The sequence below is a fragment of the Urocitellus parryii genome, chromosome 12, assembly GCF_045843805.1.
Source record: "Urocitellus parryii isolate mUroPar1 chromosome 12, mUroPar1.hap1, whole genome shotgun sequence".
NCBI lineage: Eukaryota > Metazoa > Chordata > Mammalia > Rodentia > Sciuridae > Urocitellus > Urocitellus parryii.
Window position 1 is genome coordinate 36,903,917 of NC_135542.1, and position 15,502 is coordinate 36,919,418.

The window sequence follows — 15,502 nt, forward strand, 5'->3', positions numbered from 1 at the left end:
GCTCCCTACCCCACAAAGAAGACAGGAAGTTTGAGGTCATTTTACATACTGGCTCCCATATTATCTAATCGGACCACCCCTGACTAGGAACATTCATCCTCTCTGATGTATTTAAAGGTGCCCAAAGCAACACACACACCAGGACTACCCTATCCCCAGATTGTCTCCTGTGTTTATGCTGGCATTACTCACTGTTTCTCCAAGAGCTTGCTAGGTCACTTCCTTTAAAGCTCTTGTAGCTTTCCACTTCTTTAAAGTTAGTTCCCAATGGTACTTTGTTGGCAAGACTCTCTGTGGCTCACCCCCACTCTGAGGTTGCTCCATCCTTAGATTCCAGGGCGCCATCAACTCCCCTCACCTAGTGTAGAATGGTGTCTGGCTCAGCAAGCCACCACAGAAGAAGCCATACATTTTAGCTCTTTATTGTATGCTGTTGGAGTATTCTCTTATTGTTTCAGGAGGGTCACACCAGCTTCTCAGGAAGTCACACTCCTTTTTGGCTTTTCTCATGAGTGGCCAGGTTGACACATTGGTGGAATATCAATCAGAATCATCTGTGGATTTTTTTTTTTTTTTTTTTTTTTGTATCAGAGCATGAACCCAGGGGCATTTAACCCAAGGGTTGGCCACATTCCCAGTCCTTTTTATTTTTGAGACAGAGCTTCACTAAGTTGCTGAGTCTGGCTTTGAACGTGCATTCTCTTGTCTCAGCCTCCCAAGTCACTGGGATTACAAGGATGAGCCACCACTGTGCCTTCTGTGGAGCTTTTTAAAAATCAAGACTCTACACTTGTTGGGGCAAGGAAAGAAATGTGAATTTTTAAATTTACATTTATTTATTTATTTGTGGTACTGGGATTGAACCCAGGAATGCTCTGTCACTGAACTATATCCCAAGCTATTATTAATATTATTATTATTTAGTTGAAGATGGACACAATACCTTTATTTTATTTGTTTATTTTTATGTGGGGCTGGGGATCAAATCCAGTGCTTCATGCATGCTAGGGAAGTGCTCTACCACTGAGCCATAGCCCCAACCCCTATCCCCAAGCTTTTTACTTTTTTATTTTTTAAATTACTTTGAGACAGAGTCTCACAAAATTTCCCAGGGTGGCTTTACACTTGCAATTGTCATACCTCAGCTTCCCATGGAGCTGGGATTGCAGGCATGCACCCCCAGCCCAGGTGCCCCCAGAATTTCTGTTAATTCCAGCAGTACTGCTTGGTTATAGAAACCGCCATTCCACAGCAAGCCTGGGAGAAGGGCTTTAGGCAGGTCCAGACTGGTAAGTAGGCCAAACTCTGCCCACCAGCAGTGAGCTACCCTGGTGGGGAGGAACCCACACAAGCAAAGCACCTTCCTTCAGGCCTCTGGAATGCAGCTGTAAGTAAGGCGGCAGAAGGGGAGTCGGGCTCTCCAGCCCAGGCAGCCCAGCAGTGCTGAACTAAGCCGGGGCATTCTCAGTGAAGATCTTTGCCAATTCCCATCTCAGCCCCAGAGGCTGGCGCCTGCTACCTGGACTTACTCCTCCTCCACCAAATGAAAACCCCTGTAAGCTGGTCTCCTGTGGGGATGTTTCTGAGAGCAGGTCAAGTGCCAGCCTGGGAAAAAGCAATGAGAAACAGTCTTGATATCAGCCCACACTTTAATGGTGTGGACTGATATCATGCCCGGGCTGGTGGGGTGAGGACAGTCACCATAACAGAGGACAACTTTGTCAACTAGTCCAGGCCCCACTAAAGGCCTGGGGAGGGGAGAAATTCTAAGTTCACATTTTTTTTAATTATATTATATGAGCCACGTACTTCAATACTAAAATGAGGGGTTTTGATGATGAAAAATTACTAGATAACATTTTATGATCTAAAGGTAACATGAAAATTACGAGATCTACTCAAAATGCCATCCAGGGACAGGAAGCAAGGGGAGACAGGGCATTTGCAGAAGCCATCCCTAGGAAAAATGAAGGTTGACTGTAATCCTACTCTACTGCATTCTCTTGCCTTGAATATGGTTACATTGAGTAAATTATCTCTATTTTGATAATAAATATTTCCTGAGGTCAAATGCTGCTGATTCCTTTCCTATTTACTGGCCCTAACTTGCAAAGGCAGAACTGTTACACAAGGTAACCAAATGCTTTGTCCTCAGTTTTATTTCAAAGAACAAGCCTCTCTCCATGTTATTTATAAGTCTTTTGTGTTTTATGTAGCTTGCCTAAAACTTTCTGGCAAAGGCATCCCCAAGCTTTTACTCCAGCAGACTCACTCTGAGACTCTGACTTTTCTACTTGTCATGTGGTTTTGTGTAGAAGGAAAAATAGGAGTTATTTTTCCATTCCTCACCACTCTCCCCATCAAAACTGTAATTTAATCACCCTTTCATCTTTTTCCACAGGATCAGCAATTGGGATGGTGATTTCAGTAGTCCAGCATTTTTAGTATGGCTCCAATTTCACTGTCATATTTTCTGTAAAAATTTCAATATTTTTGCATCCCACATCACTTTAAAAATTGTTCTGATTATAAAAATATGTATTCATCATAAAGAATTTGAAAAATATATAAAAATTTGGAGATAATTCCCCTGTTCTCACCACTGAGTTTTTTTTTTTTTTTTAGTTGCAGGTGGACGCAATACCCTTATTTTGTTTATTTATTTTTATATGGTACTGAGGATTGAACCCAGTGCATCAAACATGCTAGGTGAGCACCCTACCACTGAGCCACAACCCCCACCCAAGTCCTCTGACTTTTTAAATAGAAATTTGAAAAAAAACTTTATTGATCAAACTCATTTTAACACTCATTGTTTGAAAGGAGAGAGTGATGGGGATGCTCTCCTCTCTGGCCTATTTGATCAGCATATTCCTTCCACATTAAAAAAAAAAAATGTGAGAGGAAGTTTCTTCAACTCTGGGATGGTCCCAGAAAGAAAAGGAACACACAAGAAGACAGATAAGGGCAGACCTGAGATGCAACACAGGAAGGGCCAATGCAAAACCTCACATTGCAGTATGGTTAAAATTGGATGGGAAAGAGTTATAACTAAGCTCAGGTGAAAAAGACCTGGGGTTTCAGCCCATCACAAGCTCAGCAAGCAGAGCAGACCCGTTCATGCTGCCAGCCCACTGACTGGCCACAGGTGTGACACACTCAACCTTTTGTCATCACCAAATTCTGTCTCACTGATAGAAATAAAAAATTCAGAGCTTGTATTATGAGAATACAATCTAATTAGGGAGACAGGTGATATGCTAGTGGGGAATGTTATCAGTACGAGATAGGCTAAGAGCCAAAGAAGTGCTGGTTCAGGGCAGACGTGAAGATAGCACACCTGTAATCCTAGCAACTCAGGAGGCAGGATTGCATGTTTGAGGCCAGCCTCAGCAACTTACCAAGGCCCTAAGCAACTAAGTGAGACCCTGTCTTAAATAAAAAATAAAAGGAACTATGAATGTGGCTCAGTGGTAAAGCACCCCTGGTTTCAATCCCCAATACCAAAGCTGGGTGGAGAAAGTAAGTGGTAGTTCAGAAGAATGAAAGAAAGGTTGAGTGAAAGGTCTCTGGAGGATGGTGGGTTTGACCAATGTCTTCCAAAAAAGAGACAAGCCTGATTAGGGGAATTATGTGCACCAAGAGATGTAAATGGGCATTGTGGTGTTAGGAACCACTCGGGATTCACATCCAACACCATTGTTTTAAAGGCTTATATTTAAAGTATTCTTTTTGCAATATCTTTATTTTATTTACTTATTTTATTTTATGTGTTGCTGAGGATCAAACCCAGCACTTGACACATGCAAGGCAAGTGCTCTATCACAGAGCCACAACCCCAGCCCTATTTAAAGTATTTTTAGGGCAATATCAACTCAGCTAAAGTCCATCTAAAAAATTCTTTTTATTTTTGACCACATCTCACTGAATTGCCCAATCTGTCCTAGAACTTGGGATCCTTCCTTCCCTTTTGAGGTGGGAGGATTGCAAGTTTGAGCCCACCCAGGGCAATTTAGCAAGACACTGTCTCAAAATTAAAAAGGGCTGGCAATGCAGCTCAGCGGTAGAGCACGGAGGATTCGATCCCCAGTGTAGGGATCCTTCCTTCCCTTCTTTTTTTTTTTTAACTTTTTTTTTTTTTTTTAGTTGTAGTTGGACACTATACCTTTATTTTTGTATTTTTATGTGGTCCTGAGAATCAAACCCAGCACTCTGCTGGTGCTAGGCGAGTGATCTACCCCTGAGCCACCCACTCCACTCCCTCTTCCTTCCCTTCTCAAAAACTGGAATCACTTCTCATTTACAGTGTCTTCCTATCTCATCCAAGCAAAATGTGCAATTGCATTAGTCTCCAAAGCCAAATTTCATTCACAAGTACAGATTCCCATAAAAGGAAAAAAATAGCTGGAATACAAAGAGAAGAGGTAGTTAATATTGCATTTGATTCACTGGTTAATATTTTTAGCCCCTTCACTTCTAGGAGACATGTTAATGTTGAATTTTACTATGTCGTGTGTGTGTGTGTGTGTGTGTGTGTGTGTGTGTGTGTGAGAATTTCAGTTGTGTTGGTGCATGCCTATAATCCCAGCTTTTCTAACCTTTTTCTAAGGTTGAGGCAGAAGGATCCCAAGTTCTAGGACAGCTTGGGCAACTCAGATGTGGTCTCAAAATAAAAAGTATTTTTTAAATGGACTGGGGATGTAGCTCAGTGGTAGAGCACTCCTGGGTTCAATCTCCAGTGCAAGATATAGATAGATAGATAGATAGATAGATAGATAGATAGATAGATAGATAGATAGATAGATGATAGATAGATAGATTGAATGAATGTAAAATTCAGATCTGCTAGTTGGTACATTTTGAAATTTTATCTATGCTGTATCTTCATCTAAAATTTAGTTTCATTTTATCATATCTTAAATCAGCAATTTTTCCTTGCTAAAGACATATTAAAAACTTAGGCCAGCATATTATTTGGCAGCATTAGATTCAATAACTTTTTTAAAAAAAATTTTAGTTGAGATGAATACCATACCTATATTTATTTTTATGTGGTGCTGAGGATGAAACCCAGTGCCTCACACGTGCTAGGCAATCTCTCTACAACTAAACTACAACCCCAGCCCCAACTTCTTTTATTATTAATTATTCTACTTCTCTCTATACTTTTTCCCCCTATATCTTTCTCTAAAACCAAAGTTTAACCTAAAGAAAGTTGCTTTTCCATCTGCTTCTCTTGAAGTATTAAATTTTTTCTTTACTTCCAAATGGCCCATCACGTGCTTCCTTGGGTTTGTATTTTCTTTCTTTCCCTACACTGGGGATCGAATCCTCCGTGCTCTACCGCTGAGCTGCATTGCCAGACCTTTTTAATTCTGAGACAGTGCCTTGCTAAATTGCCCAGGATGGGCTCAAACTTGCAATCCTCCCGCCTCAGCCTCCCCAGTCCCTGAGATTATAGTCTAGACCAGTCCTTTCCAGGTGAGCTACAGCCCCAGCACCTGGGCATCTTTGAATCAATATAGCATGGTATAAATCACTCTAGTTTTATAATTAGTCCTAATATTTTTTAGAATAAGTCTTCCAATATTATCCTTCTAGGCCCTGTGAATTTCTACTATTTGGCCTCCTTGGAGGTTAGTTCTTGGTGCCTCCCATTAATATCAGAAAGTTTTCTGGCATTCTCTCTACTTACCTACTAGAACTTCCTGGAGGCATAGTAGGAGAGACTGCTACTATGGGAAAATAATGGGGAAGCTATAGGATATCATTACAGACTGCGGGTTGTGGGTGAGCCTCCATTCACTCATTCATTCATTTTACTCATGCAAATCAATGAACCTATTATGTGCCAAATACCACTTTTGTATGGGGTTGGGGGTGGCGGGTGTATTGAGGATTGAACCAGGGTATACTGTACCACTGAGCTACATCCCAGTCCTTTCATTTTGAGACAGGTCTCACAAAGTTGTTGAGGCTGGCCTTGGATTTGTGATCCTTAGGCCTCAGCCTCCTGGTAGCTGGGATTACCACTGGGTGTCACCACACCCGGCATCAAACACCCCTTGGATGGATGAGTGAGCCACTGTGGGACTCTCTCATTTGACAGATATTTACTGGGAAAATGTTGCATGAGTGGGACACTATACTATTCTGACAAGCTTCCCCCTCACCCCTTTTCCTTTCTGATACTGAGGATTGAACCCAGAGGCACTTAACCACTGAGCTACATCCCCACTCTTTTAAAAAGAGAAAGGATCTTGCTAAGTTGCTGAGGCTGGTTTTGAACTCGAAATCCTCCTGCCTCAACCTTCGGAGTTGCTGGGATTATAGGCGTGCACCACCATGCCCAGCCTTGAAAAGCTTTTCTGAAAATCTAAAACTGTTCTAAAATTAAACTTTCGATGAATATATTTATATTTCTTCAATGATTCAGTATATTTACAATGCCCTACACTTTTTCTTTTTTGATGAATCTTATAGAATTCATGTGATTTTTAGTATTAGATATATATAGTAGAGTATATCTATATGCAAAGGTGAATATTTTATGCATCCTAATAATCAATACTAAAAGACAAATTTCAATCAAGCATGCTAGTGGAAAGTGTGAATTAAGTGTCTAATTACAAAATCAAGCATTTTAAAATGCAGAGTATATGTCTAAAACATTTAAGGAAAAAAAATCAATCAAATAACTATTTAAAATATCAGATCATAGATAATAACAATCTAAAAATATAAGTAAAAAAATTTCTAGATTTTATTTATAGTATTGCTCAGATTTAAAAAACTTATTATTTCTTTTTCTACCTTAAATATAAAAAAGCAAATGTTTTTTTAACTAATATTGTCACCTTTATTTTCTAGAATCTCATCAATTTTAGGTTCCCCCGCAAACCAGATTTTGCTCTTCAGATAATCATCAGTAATGAAAGGGACAAAGTTAGGGGTGGGGACACTTGCAGGTCGGGAAGGCAGAGTGAGTGAGGTGGAGAACTGCCTGACCTTGCTGGACATTGCCAAGGTCAAACTAGTCAGCAGAACCATCAGGTGCCCAGGGGCAGTTGTGGTGGAGGAAGCCACTTAAAAGGACTTGTTTGGCTTTGCTGGATGAATCTGAAAAGGGAAACAGGAAAAAAGGAGTTGAAGGCATGTGCCACAGAAGGTTAGAATCCCCCACTGGGATCTCAGCAGGGTAAGAACTCAGGCCAAGATCCATGGAATAAAAGTGTCAAGGGACAATGGAAGCTGTATACTAGAGGGAGGGAAGTGGAAAGTAGGAGATGGTTCAGAAGGAATGCCTAAAATTATTATTTTTTTTTTAAAAGAGAGAGTGAGAGAGGAGAGAGAGAGAGAGAGAATTTTTAATATTTATTTTTTAGTTCTCGGCGGACACAACATCTTTGTTGGTATGTGGTGCTGAGGATCGAACCCGGGCCGCACGCATGCCAGGCAAGCTCGCTACCGCTTGAGCCAAATCCCCAGCCCAGAATGCCTAAAATAAGACCACTGGTAACAGTTGGGTCTAAAACATGCTATTTGTGTCCCATGTAGGAAAGGGGACAAGACCATCAGAGGACAACAGGTCCTCTGAAAGGCCATATTGGATGGGTCTTTATAGAAGGACATTGAAATCAGCAAGAATATGTTGTGCCAGGCAAGGTGGCGCACGCCTGTAATCCCAGCAGCTCTGGAGGCTGAGGCAGGGGGATCACAAGTTCAAAGCCAGCCTCAGCAGCTTAGACTCTGTCTCAAAATAAAAAATAAAATGGGCTGGGGATGTGGCTCAGTGGTTAAGCACAAGTGGGTTCAATCCCTGGAAAGAAAGGCAGAAAGGCAGGTGGTGGACAGTTTGGCAAACAAGTACATGAGTGTTGAGTATGACATTAGAAAACCCCACATGATCACTATAGCAGCATCAAGTTCAGGTGGTTAATCATTCACACAGGAAGTCCCAGCAAAAGGCACCTGATGATACAGCAAGAACACCTACTCACACGGTGGTTTCCAGGTCCAGTCCACATGGACGAAGCTGCCAGGCGCACATGACATGGTGTCAAGCCCCTACTTGGTGCTAGTCAGTTCCTCCAGGAACAAACTGGGAGTCACCCAGCTGGCTCCTAATAGGGGAAGTATCTTGATGTGCTGTTGTCTACTTTCCTAACATTCTGGGTAACATTCCTAACATTCTGGCTGAATAAAAGACTTATTTTATTTTATCTGGGTATGGCCTTACAGTCACGTGAAGAAAATTACTTCCAGGAAAACATCATCTAAGTGAAGAGACATACAGGTCCCGACCCTCTTACTGCTTCAAAGTCTATAAATGCAACTAACTGAACAACCTATTTTTTTTCTTTTTTTTGGGGGGGGGTGGGGAACTGGGGGTCGAACTCAGGGCATTGCGAATGCAAGGCAGAAGCTTTGCCACTGAGCTGCATCCCAGCCCCCTATTTTGTTTTTATGGGTTGGAGTAGGGCTAACATGGACTTTCCTTAATCTGAGTATTAGTCACGTCCATAATTTCCTTTTCTTCTTCTTCCTTTTTTTTTTTTTTTTATGATACTGGGGACTATATACATGGCTACAAGCTGGGCAAGTGTCTAGTGCTGAGCTATACCCCAAGACCTTTCTATTTTGAGACAGGTGCTGTTAAATTGGGGAGACTGGCCTTCAGCTTCTGATCCTCCTGCCTCAGCCTCATGGGTCGCTGGGATTACAGGCATACACCAACATACCCGGTGAATTTTCTTTTTCTTCTTGTCCTTTCAAGTAAGATAGGTGAAATAGGTAGAGAGAGGCTCAAAGGAGGTTCAACAGGAAGTTTAAAAACTATTTTGCAAAATACGTCTCTACCAATCTAATAGGAAAAAGACCAGAAAGAAACACACCAAAATGTGAAAACCATCTGTGATAGAATGACTCATGGGTTTGGGGGGCTTCATTCACTTGAATGCATTTTACTACTGCTAGGAGCCACAGCAAAAGTATTGATACCTGGTACCTTTGGTTTAGGTGACTGCCAGCTAGCCATTGAGATGATATGATTATGTTAAGCTTTACATTCATATGGAAATTGGACTCCTGCTGTTCACCTCGGCCTGTTACAGGACTCACACGGGACGCTGGCGGCTTTTTTAAATAAAGCTTTGTTTCCCGCTTGAGCGGCTTGTGTTTTTGTGCCCAGCCGGGTTGCGGCAGCTCGTGCTTCTGTGCCCAGCCGGGTTGCGGCAACTACTCCTGTCAAGCCAATGTGAAGATGATGGAGGGAACAAGTTAGTGTGGATGTGGACAACTACAAAATAATTTCTAATCAGAGGGTCTGGACATAAAGTATCTGTCTATGGTACACCCTAAGTCTTATGTTTTTGTTTTATTTTGGGGGGAATTATAGGTGGGTTTTCTAAAATTCATCAAATTTCACAACTTTCTTGCATTGTACAAACTTGGAATTATTTGTATCAAGATTTAGTTTATTAAACACAAAGAAATAATTTATTTGCTGAGTAATGGTTTATTACTTAGCACATGTTGACATGGTCCTCCCATCCTAAACACGGCCCTCAGGACTTAAAATGTTTGGGCTGTTTGGCTCTCTACCACGAAATACAGAGACTTGGGAATTGTACCTGTATATCAACCAACTTATGGCTTCTGATGAAGACCTGTGGAAATGAAGTCCCATGGCCGCAGGCACCATAGTGTGGAGTAAGCACCAAATAGTGCATTGTTCTACATTCGTTACTCCACGTTTGGTTATCATTTTCAACTTCCAGCTACATCTAGCATTTACTAACATTATAATCACCCTGTGGCCACTTTAAGGCATGCACAGGAACAATGAGCATAGAACTTGGCTGTGGGAGGTTCAGGGGAAGATGGAAGAGTACCATGGCTTTAAATGCCTCTGCCTCCATCATAGCCTGTGGTCTCTGGTGTGAGCTCACTAAACACTTCCCCACTAATACTGATGAAAGGGAACTCAGCAGCAAAAGGAGCAAGGGGACCGACAGATGGAAAAGTCAGGGTGACTCAGTGGGTTGAGGCCATGGTGAGCTGTGTGCAGGGGGAGGGACCGAACTGGGGCAGAGATGCATGAGGATAAGCAGGTACTAGATCACCTTAGACTTCATGCTGTTCTCAAGAGTCTATCATGAAGGCTTCAGGGAAGTTTCTTTCTTCTTTGACACTGGGGATTGAACCCAGAGGAGCCTAACTACTGAACCACATACCCAACCGCCCCCCCTTTCTTTGAGACTGGGTCTAAGTTGCTGAGGCTGGCTCTGAACTTGTGATCTTCCTGCATTAGCCTCCCAGTCTGCTAGGATTATAGGTGTGTGCCACTGTGCCCAGCAAGTTTCATTTTTGAAGCAAGAGAATAAAAATCTGATCCGTGACTTCCGAAAGGCCTCCAGGTTGCTTTTCAGAGCATGGGCTGGGTGGCAACAGGACTGAGGAGTAGATGCTGGGTCCGGAGGCTGCTGCTGTAACTGAGTGAGCAACTGGGAGGCCAGGGTGGGGAAGAGAGTCATCCTGCGGCAGGGACACAGCTGACAAAGGCAAGGATGGAAATCAGTCTCTGATTTGTGTTAACCAGGGAAAGTTATTATTATTATTTTGATGCCAGGGGTGTTTAACCAACTGAGCCACATCCCCAGTACTTTTTAAAATTATGAGAAAGGGTCTCATTAAGTGGCTTAGGGCCTTACCAAATTACTGAGGATGGCTTTGAACCTGCAATGTGCATGTGCCACTGCACCAGGTGCAAGTCATAATTTTTGAGATGGGGACCCCAGAGGAATTCAAGCTTGGGCAATGGTGTAATGAGAAGGCAATTTGGTCTGATGTGTTGAGCTTGAAGGTGCCCATGCAAATACTTAGCAGGAACGACTCATACATTAGGTTGGGGTGGGGAGAGGCTGGAGAAGGTGGAGTCTGATGGAGATGTGTGGGAGGCAGGCTCTGCAGAGCAGAAAACATGGGAGGTGTTAAGGGTGTAAGCTGGTTAGAGGAACCTGGATTGGGAAGGATTAATCAGAGGCAGAGAGAGAAGCAAGGCAGAAATCACACAAAAGCCAAGAATGTGTCTCAAGAAAAGAGCTGACCTGGTCAAATGCTACAGAGATCAAGTGATATAGACAAAAACTCAGGAGATTCATCAAGAAAGAGGCCAAAAACAACCCCAGTAAGTGGCGCATGAAGTGCTGGGGAGAGTGAGTGAACAGAGCTACCATGCTGACTCCCTTCCCAGCAGCCTGAGAGGCTGAGACTGTGGGCAGCTTCCATGAGCTGTTGACAGATGCCTCCTTCCCACAAGGGCTTGATCCAAGACAATCTCTTTGAAGCTTACAACATGCATTCAAGGAGTATGGGGTGACAAACAAGAACTCCACTTTCCAGCCCCTGGGCACTGGGCGAAGACTTTCCCAGGAGCGAATGTTAACACTGACGTCTATGCTCCAATTGCAGGCCAGCATTTAAGGTCACTCTCCTGTTCACCTTCCACAAATGGATGGCAACCAGTGAAGGGCTCCTGCCCCAGGGTGTCCGTCTGATCTAGGACCAGACCCCCTGCTGGAGGCAAGCCAGCCTGTACCAAGATACCACTGGTTTTGTCCAGAGGAGATGACACACAGAGCCAAGCCTACTTGGACAACAAAAGCTACACGGTAAGATAAGGTTTTTACCAGTATGGAGAAATGTGATTTTTCATTGACTAAAAATCTAAGCTGCTGGCTGGGGATGCAGCTCAGTGACAGAACGCTGGTCTAGCAAGCCAAGAGCATGGATTAGACCCCCCACTATCTCAGGGTCGGTGGGGGGAACACACAAATCTGACGCTTGGCAGCAGCAACAAGTGGACTGAGCCAACACAACCAGTCTGCATCCTGTTAAAGAAAGGGGGCAGTTTAAAGCACCATGCCTCTCAACGCCCCCTCCTTGCCATTCCCCAAACCCTAGCCAAGTTAAGGGAATGAGCAAGCCTGGTGGGACATCCAGGTACTCAGCATCTTGAAGAACACTGGCTACCTCTCCTGCCCACTGGCTGTGCATCAGTGCAAAAAGTCAACACGAGGCATCTTTCCCACAGCCGCAGCATGCAAGCAGAGTCCCTGAGTCTGCACCTAAATCTCCAGTCACCATGTCTGCAGGGGTCACAGTGTTCTGCTTCTAAGAAGCAAAACCCAGGTCCAGATGCGAGGGCTGGGAAAGAGACCATACAGAGCTTGGAAGGCCGACTCTCCCTGTTAGGCAAAGTCAGTAACTTCTTCACTCTCTGACTGAGGAGAGAACACAAATGCTAAATGCGAACTTAAGGGTGGTTTTAATTTCCTCCCAAGTGCTTATGTGACAGTAGATTTATAAAACTAATGTTTAGGCAATTAAAGAGCCAATGATTCTTAAGAACATCATCATGACATTGAAGACTCCTTCAAGAAAAAAAACTGTTCATTCTTATGACAGTGCCCCATTCTGCAGATGGAATTTAAAGTCTAAAATAAGCAAACACACACCATTTCTTTTAAACTACTGTTTAATCAGTTTTAAAGACACACAAATTAGAAAAAGAAAACATGTACATTCAACACACCTTCAAACCCAGCAGTAAGCCACCAGAAGAGCTCTGGGGACATAGGTCAGGAACAAGTGGTAAGAACTCAAGACACCACATTGAACTGACAGTGGTGGTTGCAACTCACTGTACAACAAGAACTGACTTATGGATCTGTTGAAAAATAACACTTCTTTAAAAAAATATTTTTGGATAATAAAAACAAGCAGCACAGAACACCACATGGCATTCTTGCCTGGGAAGGGGAGAGAACACTGCTGACTGTGGCTGCTGCAGCCATACTCCCCTCACAATCCAGTAACAGAAACTCAGCAACGTCCAGGCAGAGGTCCAGACAGAGGTCCAGACGCGCTCTGAAGGGAGGGCAGGATGAATCACACACCTCCCTGCGTGGGACACAACCCCTTGCTTTACCTCAAGTATTTTTACCTCCTTCCCTCTGCCTTATATTATGCCCCTTCTGGTTTGAGAGGCAATCCCCTAAAGGTGACAGAAGATGGACAAGAATGGTTTGGAACATAGTGTTCAACATTTTTTTCCTTGCGATAAAAAGTCAGTAGCAAATGTACTTCATTGACAAATCCAACTAAAAATACTTAAATTGGGAAAGAAGCATATTTAAAATGCCTCAGTACTTAAGTCTGTCCTTTCCTGGGAAGGGACGGAAAGGAATATTAACAAATCAATTTCTCAAAGAAAATCCAAACTATAGCTGGAAACAGTAAACAGCAGCCACTTTTTCCACTTCAAACATGCTATTAAGAAATTGGTTAGTCATTTTGCTTATGTTGCTCTGTAACTTTCCACTTTTCATTATATTTTTGTTTCTTTTTATAGTTGCAAAATTTGATAAAACATGGCTGGAGAGATGGCTGTGTACCACTGGTAAGTGTCAGACAGCAGTTTTACATGGATCTTTATAGAACACAGAGTCTTGGGTTTGTTTTTCTTTTTGCTTTATAAAAGTCATACTAAAAGAAGAGTTATATAATCAGTTTTAAAGGCAAGACAATTTAGTTGGCATAAAAATGTGTCTTCACTTTTGGTTCACAAAATTTTCCCAATCAATGACCTGAAGCTTGTCAGTTCTTTACTGGGGTTTAACTTTATGTTAAAAACCTATTAAAATAAATATTATTTTAAAACATATAAAATATTATTAAGCAGCCTATCAATTAAAATGCAAGTGGCTGCATCCTCTGTACAACAAGAGCCTCAAAAAGCAGCTTAATCACTGATTAGAAGTGCATTCCTACAAAATATCAATGTGGAAAATTTCATTTTAAATTTTCTTCTGTAAGGAGAATTACTATAAATAGAATTGACTACATGGTGTTGCAGAAAAACACTGCAGAGACCCTTTACATTCTAATCCTTCAAACTCAAATTTCAGTGTGGATTTATTATTTTTTTTTAAATGCAATCTGTTCCTTCAACCACAGTGGTACAAACCCACTTTTATTAGCAGAAATTTAGCATCCAAAGAAAGAACATGATGATCAACCACTCATTGGGTGCCTCTGGGTCAAGTGCAACAGGTGTGTAAGGGCCTCGAGGGTAGTTAAGATTGCATTCACAGTGTTATTCAGAATCCTGCACCTATGTTAAATTTGATGCATTAAATTTCAGCAGAATGGACTATTAACGTCTGAGTAACCCTCAAAATACTGACCCATATCTAGAAGTTTGGACAAATCCTTAGCTGACAGCAATACAGGTACCATTTTGAGATAATCATTCTCTCAAGTAATTTTTTTCAATCTTACGTAGAACTCATAAAACCAATTATCCAAGAATTATGAATTAGGAAACAAAAAGTATAAATGTCCAATTTGTTCAAGAATATGCAAATTAAATATTTAAAAGGTATGAATTTTAAACAGGAAATGTTTGTCCTAAAGTCAACAAATAAAGAATGACTTATATAATCATTTTAATGGCAAAAATTTTAATTATTTTCTGTAGTTTAAAATAAAGCGGTAAAGGGGGATCACAAATTCAAGGCCAGTCTCAGCAAAGGACTGGGTTCAATCCCCAGTACCAAAAATAAAAAATAAATGTTTTCTTCAATAGAGACCATTTCACTATGAAAGTCATTTTTAAGGGCTATGTTCAGTAGAAATAGTATATTGCCACACCTTCTGATCTAATGGATTGTTTGCCCTCTGAGCCGGGCAAGGTGGCACACTCCTATAATCCCAGTGACTGAGGAGGCTGAGGCAGGAGGATCAAAAGGAGGGCTAGGGATGTAGTTCAGTGGTAAAGCGCTCCTGGGTCCAACCCCCCAGTACCAAAGGCAAAACAACATAAAATTTAAAAGATCCAAACCACAACTAAAACAATCAAACAACAACTAAAAAGGTTTTCTTCTGGCCAGGTGCAGTGTTGCACACTTATGATCCCACTGATTCAAGAGGCTGAGACAGAAGAATCAGAAGTTCAAGGCCAGCCTCAGTAAACTAGTGAGTCCCTGCCTAAAAACAAAAATAAAACAGTTGGGGGGTGTGGTAGAGCATCCCTGGGTTCAATTCCCAGTACCACACACACATACACACTCACAAATACTCTGTTGCTATGACAACCTTTAAAAAAGTCATGGCTTTGAGTGTCAGTAATGAAAATCAGCAACCACAATAGTTCTCCTTGTGATCTGCCCTTGCCCTTGCACTTGGCTCCCCTTCTGGGTCCTCGTTCCTCTCCCTTGCAAGGGAAGGGAGAATGAGCGCCAGAGAACAGGCACTCAACAGGCAGAGCCAGAGAGTCCAGTTCCTCCTCCAGGTCAGGCAGTGCTCACAGGAGGAGCTCCCCTTACCTCCAGAAACCACCTTTCACTGCAAAGATTTCTCAAAAGTGGTGTGTATGTAAGTCCCTGTGTGAGTGTCAACATGGTGGGGACCAATGGCAACATGTTAAACAAGTGGAAGG